Genomic DNA, 18,331 nt, shown 5'->3' with positions numbered 1-18,331 from the left:
TCCCCTAACTCACCTGACATCTTGATCATGCCTGCTATGACCTCATCTGAGTATGCTGTTCACCCAGACTTCATTTTCCTTAGTGTTGTTCTTTTAGGGTGTGCTTTTCTTCCACTTTCATTGTAGGCTGTGTCTAAGGAAGTACAAATTCTCTAGAATTTTCTTCAGTCAGAAGCTTGTAGAAGTACTCTTTCTATCAGTTTTTGATGTCCTGTACACTGGTGAGCAGTTTGTTGGTGGCATCCCTTACAGATGGTGCCTGATAACTATCTTCATCTTTCTGTCTTTGCCTTTCTACCTAATAGAGTTTTTTGTACTATCTGTTGAGTCACTTTCCAGAAAATGATATAGTGCTTTTGATGCCTTGTTCTTTGCTATTGTGATTGCTGTCTTAGCCTGTTTGTTAGCCAGGCAGTATCCCTTCTTTGCCTGATCCATCATTTCTGTCCCCTGTTTTTTCTGCATCTCTTTCTTTTGATAACTTCCTGGACTTCTGCATTCCACCCCCAAATTTCCTTACATATCTTATTTACATACCTGGAGTGGTCATGTATGTATTCTATTGTCTCCACACATGCTGTTTTGAGGCACTGCCATTCTTTTCCAATTTCACCTATTTCCTTTTCTTCCTGAGCTGCAAGAGTCTTTAGTATTTCATTTAACTCTTATGTTTTTCACTCCAGTTAACTTCTAGGTCTTCAGCCTAATGTCCATTAATGTTAGAACCTTCTCTGACCACTGCTTAAAGCTGATTATGGCCAATTTTTGGTTTATGCTGTGGGCAAACTGTTTCACTGGGTTGCCTTTACAATCCCTAATTCTAGCCCAGTGCCCCTTCCTTACTAAGAGGACATCTACCTGAGTTGTATGCTGGCCACTGTTTGTCATCTTGTGAATGCCTGTCTTGCTGAACCATATGTTGGCCACCTTCAAGCCATTTGCCAGATAGAAGTCTGGAATTACCTATCCTTTGTTATTCCTGCTGCCCTACCTATGTGGGCCCAGGCAGTCCTCATATCCTGTTCTGTCTGCCCTGATATGAACATTCAGGTCCCCTATTATTAATACCACTCATGTTGTCCTGTTTTATCTAACATGTCCTGCAAGCTTTGATCAAATGCACTATTTTCCTCACCTGTTACATCCTTTAACTAACCTGTTAAATAAAAATGTATGCAGATCATGGATGCATGCATATGTCCATCCATTCACTAGAATAAGAGAAATACTAACAACAGCTCCAGTGCTAGCTTACTGTGATGCCACTGGACTGTCAATAGTGAGTGCAATTGCTGGTAGCTGTGGCATAGGTGCAGCTTACTCCATGTAAATGAAAAAGTCCTGCATCCTGTTGCCTACTGCTCTAGAATGCTAACAGAAGTTGAACAAAGATATTCACAATTCAAAATAGAACACCTTGAAGAGTCTGAGCCAGAGAGAAATTATCCAGATACTGTTAGGGTTCAAAAGGTTCCAAATGAAGACTGACCATGAGCCAATGTTTCTACTAATCAATTTCTACAATCTAAAGTGCCACAGAGATGCCAAAAACAGTTAATATGATTTAGAAAGCTCAGATCCAGAACAGTGCATGTGCCTGGAAAACAACTACTTGTCACAGATACGCAAACCAGAAATCCTATACAAGACCAACCATTGTCTAATACTGAAGACATTGCTACCTACATATATAGCATAATGATGGCCACATCAGGTATTACAAAGACACTTGACAAGCTTAAGCAGGCAACCCAAATTGACAAGGAGTTGCACACAGTTATACAACATGTGTGAAATGGATGGTCAAATCTCTGAACACAGTCCAAGCCGAATATGCACAAGTGCTATACATGCAGAGTGCAGTTATCAGGGCATGATCACCTTGTTTTTATACAGTTCCAAATCAATCACAATAAAAAGGAAGGCACACATCTAAAAACAGAAACAACGTTTATTTGGTAAGCACTTTCATGCCCTTATTGGCGCTTCATCAGACCACAATCAAATCTTATATACAATGGTAATCACATATATACATTAATCAGTACCAGTCAGTCAATTAATTAAACTATGGGCCTGGCTTTCAAAACTGGTTTTAAAGGGACACTCCAGACAGTATCCTTTATCAGCCTGTAATAAAATTATCCTTATCAACTCATTTTAATTTCTATTTTCAATATCCCCTAGTCTAAGATTTTCATGCAACAACTGAATTCCCATAAATTTAAAAGAATATATAGGAACATAAAGATTGGCATGCTTAGCTAAAGCATTTGTACTCTTTAACTTCCATATATCTAATACGTGCTCACTGGTCCTTTCTCTCAATTAAATGTTGGTCTTGCCTACATAGAAGCATGGATACTCAGTGCAAATCGCTAAGTAGACAAGATTCCTATTGCAATAATTTGCACACAAACCAGGGGTATAACATTTCCCTGTAGTGGGGTGGAAAAAGTGTGTTCAGAAGCTATAAATGTGCAAGCTGTACATGATCTGCAGGGGAAAGTTCGTATGCACTCTGATAAACTTCTTGGGATGTTATTACCCCTATAACACAACAGACGTTTAAGGGACTTCCTATTCTTAAAAAAGGAATCTTGACTTATCACCCATGATTTGTCTAATTCTATCATCTTCTGTTAGGATAGACCAATTCCTTTTGATAATCTCACATACTGTATTGGTGTCACTAGAATAAGACAGGGACACCCCAACACTTTTGATGTTATCAAAACTAACTTCCTGTGTATTATCCGCTGTTCATTCAACTTCAACATCAGTGGAAAAATAAGACTTTCATCTACTCCCTGTATTACCATACACCTCACCAATCAAGGTGTCTACTTCCTTCCATGAGTAGCCCGTTTTAATAAAATCTCTGCACAGCTCAGTAACTGCTTCATCAAAACCTCTGTCATCACTATTTAGTCTGGATAATTACATACACTGCCCCTTTAAAATATTCTTATACATATGCTCTAGATGCATGCTATTTCTATGAGGAATACCATTCCTCCTGCAGGGTTTCATATATACACTTGTGGTAAAATGAAAGTCTGCTGTTTTAGTTATTATGTCATCCAGAAAGCCAATTTCTTGTTCTGAAAAACTGGCCATAAACTTTAGAGAAGGTGTAGTCGCTTCTACAAAGTCATCTAACATCCAAAAAGAAAAAGAAAACTGGAAACACTCTAAAACAACAAATGTTTAATCCAAGTTCAAGTTTGCAAGTAAACACTTTCACCTTCAAGGCTTCTTCAGGTGAAATAAATACTATCAATTAAACAACATAACTTAAATACATTTTAAAAAGTCACATGACTCTAATTACACCTTCTGATGTAGCATATTTAAATAAGGCTTTAAAGTAAAACTGTCATTAAGTCCAGGTGGTACAAACGCTCTCATTCTTAAAATCCATCTCATCTCTTCATTTTCAGTTAAACGTTTTATATTCCCACCTCGCAATGGTCTATAAATTACTTTTAAAATCATAAACTTAAAACTATGTTGATCACGTTTCTCTATAATGTGTTTACTAAGAGCATTTGTAACTACTCTATGTCTAATATCACTGAGATGACAGGCTATACGCTCTTTAAATTTCCTGTTTGTCATGCCCACATAAAAAGCATCACAGATTTCACACTTAGCTAAGTATATTAAATTGCTTGTGTTGCAATTTCCATATGCATGTAAAACAAACTCTCTACCAGTCATGGGATGTGTAATGGATTTCTCTGTGAACATATGCTTGCAGTAAACACAATTCCCACATTTAAATGTACCTTGTTTCACATTTCCTACCTTAAAAAATTCCTTGGGTTGCTCCTTATAACATATTATCTGTTTCAAAGTGTTATTCCTTTTGTACCCAGCTGGTGGATCCCTACTATTTCCTTTAATGCTGGGATGTCCCTTAAAATTGACCAGTGTTGCCTAATAATATTTTTACTGCTTCAGTGTTCCTGTTATAGGTAAGCATACATCTCATTTTATTTCCTTGCGGTCCTGCTCTAGCTCTATCCTGACTCACACTACCAAAATAGGGCTGAAGCCCTCTGCTTAGTCTTTGCTGTTGTATGCTCCTATTAGCAACACGGACTTCAGACTCTGGGTAACCCCTATTTAAAAAGTCAGAGACCACAATATCTAATTGTTCAGACATCCTAGCATGTGCAGTATTTAGTCTATCTGCTCATTGCATCTGATTTTTTATTATTTTTCCAAACATAAATGGAGGATGCATGCTATTACAATGCAAGTAACTATCACACTTCATCTCCTTTCTGTATAGTTCTGTATATACTGTACCCTGCTCATCCTTCTTTAATTTTACATTAAGGAACGTAATCTGTTCCTTAGATATATCATGTCTGAATCTTAGAAAAGTAGTAGTTCCATTAACATATAATATAAACTAATTTCCTAATGCTGATGCTGGTTATTACGTAGCTAATGGTTTAAGGTGAAGTAGCACCTTTGTGACATTTAATAATGTCCACTTGCAAGTTTTTGAAAAGATGGTAGAACAAGACATAAATAATTTATATATGAAGAATAATGTACCCACATTTTACAATTTAACTAAGGAAGAGAATGCTGCTATTCACTCTTTGATAAATAATTCAGACCTTGTAATAAAAAATGCAGATAAAGGGGGAGGCATTGCTGTAGTGAGTAAAGACTGTTATATGGAAAAAAATGAAGCTTATGTTACAAGGGGATGAATATAGTAACATTACAAAGAGTGAAAGTAATCGCTTATGTCTCAAATTAAAGGAAGCATTGAATGTTTTTCATGATAGTGGAAGCTTGATGATAGAACATCTGACTATTTGTTTGTAGAAAATCCAAAAATATCTGTTATTTATGGGATACCTAAGTTGCACAAGGATCGGACTTACCCACCCATGAGGCCGATTGTGTCTGCTCGTGGGTGGGTTACAGAACTCCTAGACAAAAATTTAAGGCCTGTATTAGAGAAAAGAGAAACTATTTTAAAAGACACTAACACCTTTTTAAAGCAGTTGTACAAATGGTCAAGTGGACAGCTTCCTATTAGTTTCCATATGGTGACAATGGACGTTGATTCATTGTTTACATCAGTACCTCACATACATGGTATTGAATGTGTCAGAATATTTTTAGAGAGATTTTCAGACTATGATACTGAGAAGATCAGACTATTGTGTGACCTATTAAAAATGTTTTTTACATCAAATATTTTTATTTTTGACACTCGTCTGTATTATCAAGAAAGAGGAGTAGCAATGGGAACAGCAGTTGCAAATACCTATGCGAATATTGTCATGTACATGTGGGAAGAGACATATGTGTTGTCTTTGACCAATCCTTTTAAGAAGTGTATTAATTTTTATAAAAGGTTTGTCGATGATCTTTTTGTTGTGTGGGAAGGTGACCGAGATGAATTTGAACAGTATATATTACATGTTAATGGAACTACTACTTTTCTAAGATTCAGACATGATACATCTAAGGAACAGATTACGTTCCTTAATGTAAAATTAAAGAAGGATGAGCAGGGTACAGTATATACAGAACTATACAGAAAGGAGGTTAAGTGTAATAGTTACTTGCATTGTAATAGCATGCATCCTCCATTTATGTTTGGAAAAATAATAAAAAATCAGATGCAATGAGCAGATAGACTAAATACTGCACATGCTAGGATGTCTGAACAATTAGATATTGTGGTCTCTGACTTTTTAAATAGGGGTTACCCAGAGTCTGAAGTCCGTGTTGCTAATAGGAGCATACAACAGCAAAGACTAAGCAGAGGGCTTCAGCCCTATTTTGGTAGTGTGAGTCAGGATAGAGCTAGAGCAGGACCGCAAGGAAATAAAATGAGATGTATGCTTACCTATAACAGGAACACTGAAGCAGTAAAAATATTATTAGGCAACACTGGTCAATTTTAAGGGACATCCCAGCATTAAAGGAAATAGTAGGGGATCCACCAGCTTTCGGGTACAAAAGGAATAACACTTTGAAACAGATAATATGTTATAAGGAGCAACCCAAGGAATTTTTTAAGGTAGGAAATGTGAAACAAGGTACATTTAAATGTGGGAATTGTGTTTACTGCAAGCATATGTTCACAGAGAAATCCATTACACATCCCATGACTGGTAGAGAGTTTGTTTTACATGCATATGGAAATTGCAACACAAGCAATTTAATACACTTAGCTAAGTGTGAAATCTGTGATGCTTTTTATGTGGGCATGACAAACAGGAAATTTAAAGAGCGTATAGCCTGTCATCTCAGTGATATTAGACACAGAGTAGTTACAAATGCTCTTAGTAAACACATTATAGAGAAAGGTGATCAACATAGTTTTAAGTTTATGATTTTAAAAGTAATTTATAGACCATTGCGAGGTGGGAATATAAAACTTTTAACTGAAAATGAAGAGATGTGATGGATTTTAAGAATGAGAGCGTTTGTACCACCTGGTCTTAATGACAGTTTTACTTTAAAGCCTAATTTAAATATGCTGCATCAGAAGGTGTAATTAGAGTCATGTGACTTTTTTTAAAATGTATTTAAGTTATGTTGTTTAATTGATAGTATTTATTTCACCTGAAAAAGCCATGAAGGTGAAAGTGTTTTCTTGCAAACTTGAACTTGGATTAAACATTTGTTGTTTTAGAGTGTTTCCAGTTTTCTTTTTCATTTTGGATTTGATTTTGTGACTGAGAACTGGTTAACTGCCTCACAGCTGTTTTTTTGGATAAAGTCATCTAACATGGCAACTGAGCCATTCCATAACATGACTATGTTGTCAACAAATCTCTTATAAAATTTAATATGTTGAGAAAATATGTTACCTTCCAACACTTATGCCTTCTCCCAATCAGCAAGTACCATACTGGCATAGGTATCGGTGCATACGGTTCCCATAGTTACCCCTAACCCTTGTAGGAAGTACTTGTTAACGAACAGAAAAGTACAGTTTTGTACCTACCATAAATGTAGATGTTCGAAGATCCACATTGCTGCAGTCCTTACATATGGGTAGTCCGCTGTCCTCGGTCGGCCCGAATACCAAAGTATTAGGCTGACGTCGGTCAAGGCGCTTAAAACTGACATCAGAACGTCAGGGTACAAAAGCGCATGACCGACGTCATTTCTTGCCCCAGATGTCAGAAGGCCCTAACAAGACAGGCCAAAGCCAAAAACCAGCAAAACCTAACCAACCACCCGTGCACTAACCATATTTACACTATGTACAACACAAACCACACCACCACCTTCAACAACAGAGGGGAAGGAGGGAGGGTAAATTGGACTGCAGCAATGTGGATCTTCGAACATCTACATTTATGGTAGGTACAAAACTGTACTATGTTCTTCATCTCACATTGCTGCAGTCCTTACATATGGGTAGAATCCCAAAGCAGAGGTAAGGGAGGATGGCAAAACTATAAGGAATTAGGAGCTGCCAACATGCCTTGCAAAATTGCAGTTGCAAATCCAGCCCTAGATTTAGAGTAAAGTGGAAGGTGGTAATGCTTAGAGAAAGTATGCACTGACCTCCAAGTAGCTGCTTCCAAAATATCTTTAGTAGCCACCCCCCTTAAAAAGGCTGTAGAAGTGGCAGTAGCCCTAGTGGAATGAGGCCTAATCCCAGCTGGAATCTCCTTACCATGATGGGAATAACAGAAAGCAATACAAAACCCAATCCACTTAGAAATAGTTTGTTTTGAAACAGGTTTGCCCTGAGAACCCAAAGCAAAAGAAACAAACAACTGCTGAGACTGCCTGAAGCCTTCAGTTCTGCTCAAATAATATCGCAACTGTCTGTGTATATCCAAAGTGTGCAAAATCCTTTCCCCTTTATTTTGGGGGTTTGCATAAAAAGTTGGCAAATGAATAGTTTGGTTTAAAGCCACACTAGAAACCACTTTAGGCATAAAAGAAGGGTTAGTACGCAGAGACACCCTGTCCTTGTGGAAAATTAAGAAAGGCTCAACTGCCATAAGGGCCTGTAATTCAGAAACCCTTCTCGCAGAGGTAATGGCCAACAAAAAAGCAGTCTTCCAAGATAAATATTTCAACTCTGCCGATGTTGCAGGCTCAAAAGGTTGTAGAGTGAGTTTTTCCAACACAAAATTGAGATCCCAAGCAGGAGTAGGAGCTCTACGTGGGGGTCTTATATTTTTTGCCCCTCTAAGGAATTGCTTAAACAAAGGCTGAGAAAATAATGGTGGGTCACAGTCATAGTGAGCAGAAATTGCTGCAGCATGAACCTTTATAGAGGAGAAGGACAAACCTTTGTCCAATAACTCAGTAAGGTATTGAAACGCAACACTTAAATTAGGTTTGGAAACATCAAAATCCTTTGCAGTACTCCAAAATAAAAATCTCCTCCATTTATCTGCGTAAACTTTCCTTGTACTAGGCCTTCTGGCCTCCAAAATAACATTCAAAACTTGTTGTGGAAGCTGAGACCCTCCAGGGTTTAAAACAGAATATGCCAGGCTGTCAGATGTAGAGAATGAAGTTTGACATTGAGTAAATGACTGTTCTCCTGAGACAGCAGGTGAGGAATCGAAGGCAAAGGCCATGGAGGCTCCTGTACCAGACTTCTCAGTAATGGGTACCAGTGCTGTCGAGGCCAATCTGGAGCTATTAAAATCATGTTTGGCTTGTCCTGTCTGACCTTCAGCAGTACCTTTGGGAGGAGAGGCAGAGGTGGAAAGGCATACTGCGTGAAGATTGCTCCAATTGAATGAGAGAGCATCTTTACTATCTGTCATGAAACCCCCGTCACCCCCTTTCGTGGACAAGAGTTTGACAACTCTGTACTGCCCACAGTTGTGAATGTCCCCTTTGTTCATGTTCACTGGCACAAAAACGCTTATTTTATAGTAATTTGGGATATTGCTCTTCATACTGCTGTTAGTATCCTCTGAAGCCATTTTCCCCTAACTCACCTGACATCTTGATCATGCCTGCTATGACCTCATCTGAGTATGCTGTTTACCCTGACTTCATTTTCCTTAGTGTTGTTCTTTTAGGGTGTGCTTTTCTTCCACTTTCATTGTAGGCTGTGTCTAAGGAAGTACAAATTCTCTAGAATTTTCTTCAGTCAGAAGCTTGTAGAAGTACTCTTTCCATCAGTTTTTGATGTCCTGTACACTGGTGAGCAGTTTGTTGGTGGCATCCCTTACAGATGGTGCCTGATGACTATCTTCATCTTTCTGTCTTTGCCTTTCTACCTAATAGAGTTTTTTGTACTATCTGTTGAGTCACTTTCCAGAAAATGATATAGTGCTTTTGATGCCTTGTTCTTTGCTATTGTGATTGCTGTCTTAGCCTGTTTGTTAGCCAGGCAGTATCCCTTCTTTGCCTGATCCATCATTTCTGTCCCCTGTTTTTTCTGCATCTCTTTCTTTTGATAACTTCTTGGACTTCTGCATTCCACCCCCAAATTTCCTTACATATCTTATTTCCATACCTGGAGTGGCCATGTATGTATTCTATTGTCTCCACACATGCTGTTTTGAGGCACTGCCATTCTTTTCCAATTTCACCTATTTCCTTTTCTTCCTGAGCTGCAAGAGTCTTTAGTATTTCATTTAACTCTTATGTTTTTCACTCCAGTTAACTTCTAGGTCTTCAGCCTAATGTCCATTAATGTTAGAACCTTCTCTGACCACTGCTTGAAGCTGATTATGGCCAATTTTTGGTTTATGCTGTGGGCAAACTGTTTCACTGGGTTGCCTTTATAATCCCTAATTCTAGCCCAGTGCCCCTTCCTTACTAAGAGGACATCTACCTGAGTTGTATGCTGGCCACTGTTTGTCATCTTGTGAATGCCTGTCTTGCTGAACCATATGTTGGCCACCTTCAAGCCATTTGCCAGATAGAAGTCTGGGATTACCTATCCTTTGTTATTCCTGCTGCCCTACCTATGTGGGCCCAGGCAGTCCTCATATCCTGTTCTATCTGCCCTGATATGAACATTCAGGTCCCCTATTATTAATACCACTCATGTTGTCCTGTTTTATCTAACATGTCCTGCAAGCTTTGATCAAATGCACTATTTTCCTCACCTGTTACATCCTTTAACTAACCTGTTAAATAAAAATGTATGCAGATCATGGATGCATGTATATGTCCATCCATTCACTAGAATAAGAGAAATACTAACAACAGCTCCAGTGCTAGCTTACTGTGATGCCACTGGACTGTCAATAGTGAGTGCAATTGCTGGTAGCTGTGGCATAGGTGCAGCTTACTCCATGTAAATGAAAAAGTCCTGCATCCTGTTGCCTACTGCTCTAGAATGCTAACAGAAGTTGAACAAAGATATTCACAATTCAAAATAGAACACCTTGAAGAGTCTGAGCCAGAGAGAAATTATCCAGATACTGTTAGGGTTCAAAAGGTTCCAAATGAAGACTGACCATGAGCCAATGTTTCTACTAATCAATTTCTACAATCTAAAGTGCCACAGAGATGCCAAAAACAGTTAATATGATTTAGAAGGCTCAGATCCAGAACAATGCATGTGCCTGGAAAACAACTACTTGTCACAGATACGCAAACCAGAAATCCTATACAAGACCAACCATTGTCTAATACTGAAGACATTGCTACCTACATATATAGCATAATGATGGCCACATCAGTTATTACAAAGACACTTGACAAGCTTAAGCAGGCAACCCAAATTGACAAGGAGTTGCACACAGTTATACAACATGTGTGAAATGGATGGTCAAATCTCTGAACACAGTCCAAGCCGATTATGCACAAGTGCTATACATGCAGAGTGCAGTTATCAGGGCATGATCACCTTGTTTTTAGCAGAATTATACAGTTCCAAATCACAATAAAGGAAAGGACAGCACATCTAAAAACAGAAACAACGTTTATTTGGTAAGCACTTTCATGCCCTTATTGGCGCTTCATCAGACCACAATCAAATCTTATATACAATGGTAATCACATATATACATTAATCAGTACCAGTCAGTCAATTAATTAAACTATGGGCCTGGCTTTCAAAACTGGTTTTAAAGGGACACACCAGACAGTATCCTTTATCAGCCTGTAATAAAATTATCCATATCAACTCATTTTAATTTCTATTTTCAATATCCCCTAGTCTAAGATTTTCATGCAACAACTGAATTCCCATAAATTTAAAAGAATATATAGGAACATAAAGATTGGCATGCTTAGTTAAAGCATTTGTACTCTTTAACTTCCATATATCTAATACGTGCTCACTGGTCCTTTCTCTCAATTAAATGTTGGTCTTGCCTACATAGAAGCATGGATACTCAGTGCAAATCGCTAAGTAGACAAGATTCCTATTGCAATAATTTGCACACAAACCAGGGGTATAACATTTCCCTGTAGTGGGGTGGAAAAAGTGTGTTCAGAAGCTATAAATGTGCAAGCTGTACATGATCTGCAGGGGAAAGTTCGTATGCACTCTGATAAACTTCTTGGGATGTTATTACCCCTATAACACAACAGATGTTTAAGGGACTTCCTATTCTTAAAAAAGGAATCTTGGCTTATCACCCATGATTTGTCTAATTCTATCATCTTCTGTTAGGATAGACCAATTCCTTTTGATAATCTCGCATACTGTATTGGTGTCACTAGAATAAGACAGGGACACCCCAACACTTTTGATGTTATCAAAACTAACTTCCTGTGTATTATCCGCTGTTCATTCAACTTCAACATCAGTGGAAAAATAAGACTTTCATCTACTCCCTGTATTACCATACACCTCACCAATCAAGGTGTCTACTTCCTTCCATGAGTAGCCCGTTTTAATAAAATCTCTGCACAGCTCAGTAACTGCTTCATCAAAACCTCTGTCATCACTATTTAGTCTGGATAATTACATACACTGCCCCTTTAAAATATTCTTATACATATGCTCTAGATGCATGCTATTTCTATGAGGAATACCATTCCTCCTGCAGGGTTTCATATATACACTTGTGGTAAAATGAAAGTCTGCTGTTTTAGTTATTATGTCATCCAGAAAGCCAATTTCTTGTTCTGAAAAACTGGCCATAAACTTTAGAGAAGGTGTAGTCGCCTCTACAAAGTCATCTAACATCCAAAAAGAAAAAGAAAACTGGAAACACTCTAAAACAACAAATGTTTAATCCAAGTTCAAGTTTGCAAGTAAACACTTTCACCTTCAAGGCTTCTTCAGGTGAAATAAATACTATCAATTAAACAACATAACTTAAATACATTTTAAAAAGTCACATGACTCTAATAGCATGCATCCTCCATTTATGTTTGGAAAAATAATAAAAAATCAGATGCAATGAGTAGTTAGACTAAATACTGCACATGCTAGGATGTCTGAACAATTCGATGTTGTGGTCTCTAACTTTTTAAATAGGGGTTACCCAGAGTCTGAAGTCCGTGTTGCTAATAGGAGCATACAACAGCAAAGACTAAGCAGAGGGCTTCAGCCCTATTTTGGTAGTGTGAGTCAGGATAGAGCTAGAGCAGGACCGCAAGGAAATAAAATGAGGTGTATGCTTACCTATAACAGGAACACTGAAGCAGTAAAAATATTATTAGGCAACACTGGTCAATTTTAAGGGACGTCCCAGCATTAAAGGAAATAGTAGGGGATCCATCAGCTTTCGGATACAAAAGAAAGAACGCTTTGAAACAGATAATATGTTATAAGGAGCAACCCAAGGAATTTTTTAAGGTAGGACATGTGAAACAAGGTACATTTAAATGTGGGAATTGTGTTTACTGCAAGCATATGTTCACAGAGAAATCCATTACACATCCCATGACTGGTAGAGAGTTTGTTTTACATGCATATGGAAATTGCAACACAAGCAATTTAATACACCTAGCTAAGTGTGAAATCTGTGATGCTTTTTATGTGGGCATGACAAACAGGAAATTTAAAGAGCGTATAGCCTGTCATCTCAGTGATATTAGACATAGAGTAATTACAAATGCTCTTAGTAAACACATTATAGAGAAACGTGATCAACATAGTTTTAAGTTTATGATTTTAAAAGTAATTTATAGACCATTGCGGGGTGGGAATATAAAACGTTTAACTGAAAATGAAGAGATGAGATGGATTTTAAGAATGAGAGCGTTTGTACCACCTGGTCTTAATGACAGTTTTACTTTAAAGCCTTATTTAAATATGCTGCATCAGAAGGTGTAATTAGAGTCATGTGACTTTTTAAAATGTATTTAAGTTAAGTTGTTTAATTGATAGTATTTATTTCACCTGAAAAAGCCATGAAGGTGAAAGTGTTTACTTGCGAACTTGAACTTGGATTAAACATTTGTTGTTTTAGAGTGTTTCCAGTTTTCTTTTTCATTTTGGATTTGATTTTGTGACTGAGAACTGGTTAACTGCCTCACAGCTGTTTTTTTTGGATAAAGTCATCTAACATGACTATGTTGTCAACAAATCTCTTATAAAATTTAATATGTTGAGAAAATATGTTACCTTCCAACACTTATGCCTTCTCCCAATCAGCAAGTACCATACTGGCATAGGTATCGGTGCATACGGTTCCCATAGTTACCCCTAACCCTTGTAGGAAGTACTTGTTAACGAACAGAAACACATTGTTCTCAAGTATCACCTCCAGAAGCATACAAATCACATTGACCTGTCTGTTAGAATATTCATTGTTATGTGAGAGGAATGATCTGATTGACTCAATCCCTAGAACAGACAACCAATGTCACCATCAAACAACCATTAACCTCTCTGTCAGTATTCACATTGATGTAAAGTTTGTGAAAACTGTTTGGTGTCTTTTAATACTCTGGGCACTCCTTCCAGGACTGGTTGTAGCTTTCTCTCTACATACACAGAGAGAGGCTCAGTTAGCCATCCACAGCCAGAGACTATCGGCCACATTGGTGGCTTCAGAGGATCCTTATGGATCTTGGGCATCCCATGTAACACCAGAACTAAGGGATGATCAACTATCAACAATTTATGTGTCATTAGAAATCAGCCTTCACATTAACAGATCATAAATACACTCATGGACCTGTTTAATAACACTATCTGATACTTTTGAATCAGCGTATATACATTATTAACATTCAAAACTTCATTCATGCTATTAAAATAAAAACAACTGTCTGTGATTATGATTGCCCCTCCTTTGTCTGTTGGATGAATGTAGATATCTTCAAGCTCCTGCAGTTCTCTAATGGCAGCATGCTCTGCTGCAAATTGAAGAATCGTTTATTACATTGTGTACCCATCGACAAGCTCATAACATCCTTTTCACAAATTTTAGAGAAAGTTTCTAAAAGCAGATGTAAGGGGTAACAAAAGTACTCTTCTTCTTAAACTCAGCAGTGCCTGCAATACTTGGATTTTGTGGATTAATGCACTTTAGCATAACATTTCTGGCAAACAATTTTACATCTAAAACAGTATGACAAATGTCCCACTTAACTGAAGGAATAAAAGTACTTGGTACTGATTAATGTTGATTTGTGATTACCATTGTATATATGGCTTGATTCTTATGGGGTATATGTGGTCTGATGAAGCACTAGTAAGGGCATGAAAGTGCTTATAGAATAAATGTTTTGTGTTTTTAGCCGTGCTGTCCTTTCCTTTATTGTGATTTGGAACTGTGTTTTTATAAAGATTGGCTTTATCCATACATTCATTTTTTCTTTGCATGGCAAAATTATACTACACAAATCTCAGTGAGCAGACGTGCTATGCCAAATACTCAAAGACCATCAGGGTCTCCCGAAATATCAAGAAAGAGCCAAAATGTCAATGTGTTGGAAAAACATCAGTCAAGACATTGCAAATCCAGTATCAAAGTATCACTTCTGCATTATGCATAAACCATTAAAAAGATGAAAGACATTAATGTCAACGCCATTAATATATGGTCCTTCATAAAAATAAGCTGCTGAGTTGTGTGCATTTGAAGCAAAAACTACCTCGTAGTTGTAGACAATTACTGTTTTCATGTATCATGGGTGTTTATTAGGAGGAATAGTCCTCATTTTGAGTTTTAGAAAGTCCACGTTCCTTCCAATTTCACATTAGAAGGATTTTTTTCTCTCATTCAGATTTTTTAAGTGATATCCATGATAAAAAATACTGCATTATTAAATCATCAAAATAACACTTTGTAAGCATAAATAACATATTTTAACCATCCTGTAAGCTTAATAAATGAAGCTGTTAGTAAGTGTTCCACATTTTGCCCATTTGTTCCACATTACGAGAGGTAGTGTTCCACATTCTGGAGATATAAGGTTGAGAGGTATGGAAAATGCCAATGCTTATTCTAATAATATTCTTGAAAATCTTCCTTACACAGGATCAAATTCCACGCGTAGTTCCAGTTCTGATAATACTTGAATGGCCAGGAGAGGTTGTGAAATCAAAATATCTAATCATTACCATGGCTGTATTAGGGAGAGAGATGAGTAGCCATACAATTTCTTGTTAGTAATACATTTCCAAATATTTTGTAAATAATCAGATTGCTTGCATTTCTTAACAATATGCATTTGTAGGATTGGTCTGCGGTCTTGAATGTATGATGCATTGGTTCTGCACCTACATAATTTCTAATTTAAAAAATGTATTGTGAGTATATATACTTCTTTTTCTTTCAGCTGTTCCCATTAAGGGTCACCACAGCAGATCATCTGTTAACATTTCTTCCTGTCCTCTGCATCTTGCTCTGCCACACCAACCACCTGCATGTCCTCTCTCACCACATCCAAAAACCTTATCTTAGGCCTTCCTCTTTTCCTCTTACCTGGGAGCTTCATCCTTAGCATCCATTCCCAATATACCCAGCATCCCTCCTCAGCACATGTCCAAACCAATGCAATCTCGCCTCTCTGGCTTGGTCTCCAAACCGTCCAACCTGGGCTGATCCTCTAATATACTTATTCCTAATCCTGTCTACCTTCATCACACCCAGTGCAAATCTTAACATCTTTAACTTTGCCACATCCAGCTCTGACTCCTGCCTTTTTGTCAGTGCCACTGTCTCCAACCCATATAACATAGCTGGCCTCACTATCTTCTTGTAGACCTTCCCTTTCACTCTTACTGGTACTCGTCTGTTACAAATCACTCCTGACACTCTTCTCCACCCACTCCACCCTGCCTGTACTCTCTTCTTTACCTCTCTTCCACACTCGCCATTACTCTAAACTGTTGATCCCAAGTATTTAAACTCATCCACCTTCGCCAACTCTACTCCCTGCATCCTCACCATTCCTCTATCCTCCCTCTCACTCACGCACATATATTCTGTCTTAGTCCTGCTGACCTTCATTCCTCTTCTCTCTAGAGCATATCTCCACCTCTACAAGGTCTCCTCCACCTGTTCCCTACTCTCACTACATATCACAATGTCATCTGCAAACATCATAGTCCACTGGAACTCCTGTCTGATCTGGTCTGTCAACCTGTTCATCACCACTGCAAATAATTAAGGGCTCAGAGCTGATCCTTGATGTAATCCCACCTCCACCTTAAATGCATCTGTCACTCCCACTGCAGATCTAACCATTGTCACACTACCCTTGTACATATCCTGTTTCACTCTTACATACTTCTCTTCCACTCCCGACTTCTTCATACAATACCACAACTCCTCTCTAGGCACCCTGTCATATGCTTTGTCTAAGTCCACAAAGACACACATGTACACATATATATATATATATATATATATATATATATATATATATATATATATTTACATATATATGTATATATATATATTAATATATATATATATATATATATAATATATATCTATATATATATATATACACGTGTGTGTGTGTGTGTGTGTATATATATATATATATATATATATATATATATATACATATATATATATATATATATACACTATAGGTATTACCATTTTAAGATAATTTCATGGTATTGTAATTTTAAGAGTGTATGTATCCCACAATATACTGCATTGCATTTCTCAGCCTATGGACAGTGTGTTCAAGGTAACTAGTGTATTAACATAATTTCTATTGAGCCACCATGCTGTACATAATAAAAGATACCCATATAAGTAAAATGATGGTGTATCCTGACATTTCTTAAACAACCAACACATATCACTGGATAAACCATCGGTGAGCAACTTGTCACTTATTGACATAGTGATCCATGCACAATATCTGGTGTTTATGTAGTCTGTGCCATTCTTAGAATGGCTGCTTCCAGATACTAGACTTCAAGAATTGTAATACCCTTCTGGGGTTGTCATCATTTAAACAGACATAAAGCAGACTTATATGATTTTTTTCATCATACTTACTGAGACTATTAAGTTTTCCTAAGTAGTGATAACCAGTGGTGGCTGGTGACTTCAAATCAAAGGCTGGCTGCAGGATACAGCTGAATGGGTGGGGCCAATGGAAAGGGGTGTGACCAACTAGAATGGGGTGGAGCTATACTCAAAACCACAAAAACTGGGATTTTAATTAAATACTCTGCCCTAGGTGCCAAACCATCATTATGAGAGTCCAATCAAGACAAAATGAAGTGTAGAACAAAAAAAATATTTCAATACATGACAGCTTACTTAATATCTAGATGGAAACAAAAAGGTTTTGAGGCATGAAAAAATAAATTACTTTTTAAATACATTACTGGAATGCCAGTCAAAATCAAGTATAAAATAACAAGCAGCACTCAAATCAAACTACTTCTCCTTGCACTGCAGTTCTAATTATAATTTATATTCAGCTTTATAAAAGTACCAATAGTAACATGCTGAAAATAGCAATCTCTGTGATACCCCCACTTGTAAAAATGTTTCTTATCCAAAAAAGACCTGCTGCCTGACAACAACTATCTACTTGTTTCATGGGGAAAACATGATCAAAGTAAAAAATAAACAGCAAACAAGAAACAAGCTCAAGATAAATTGCTTAAAGGATTACTGCAGAGTTTATGGACCACACATGATAGACTGGCATTCTGTTAAGTTTACAGGTAAAGCCTGAAAAGATGACTGCAAGTCTCCAACAAATGTAATGAGCTTCTGAAAATATTGTAATCCTGTCCTTTATTACAAATACTGTCATATGCATTTCAATACCTAAGGCTTATACGCTATCTAGTTATATAAATATTCTCTGCATGGCAACAACAAAAGGCTTTCAATGTTGGTAATTCTTTAACAGTATGCTTATTAAAGCTTACTTGCATCTTACAGTCTCAGACAAGCTTACCTGATTGTCATTAAAGCATTGCTACTTAAACACAGAGCAGTAAGCACTGCAA

This window comes from Protopterus annectens, chromosome 3.part0, assembly GCF_019279795.1.
Source record: "Protopterus annectens isolate FY-2018-M chromosome 3.part0, PAN1.0, whole genome shotgun sequence".
Taxonomy (NCBI): domain Eukaryota; kingdom Metazoa; phylum Chordata; order Ceratodontiformes; family Protopteridae; genus Protopterus; species Protopterus annectens.
This window is presented reverse-complemented; position numbering follows the sequence as displayed.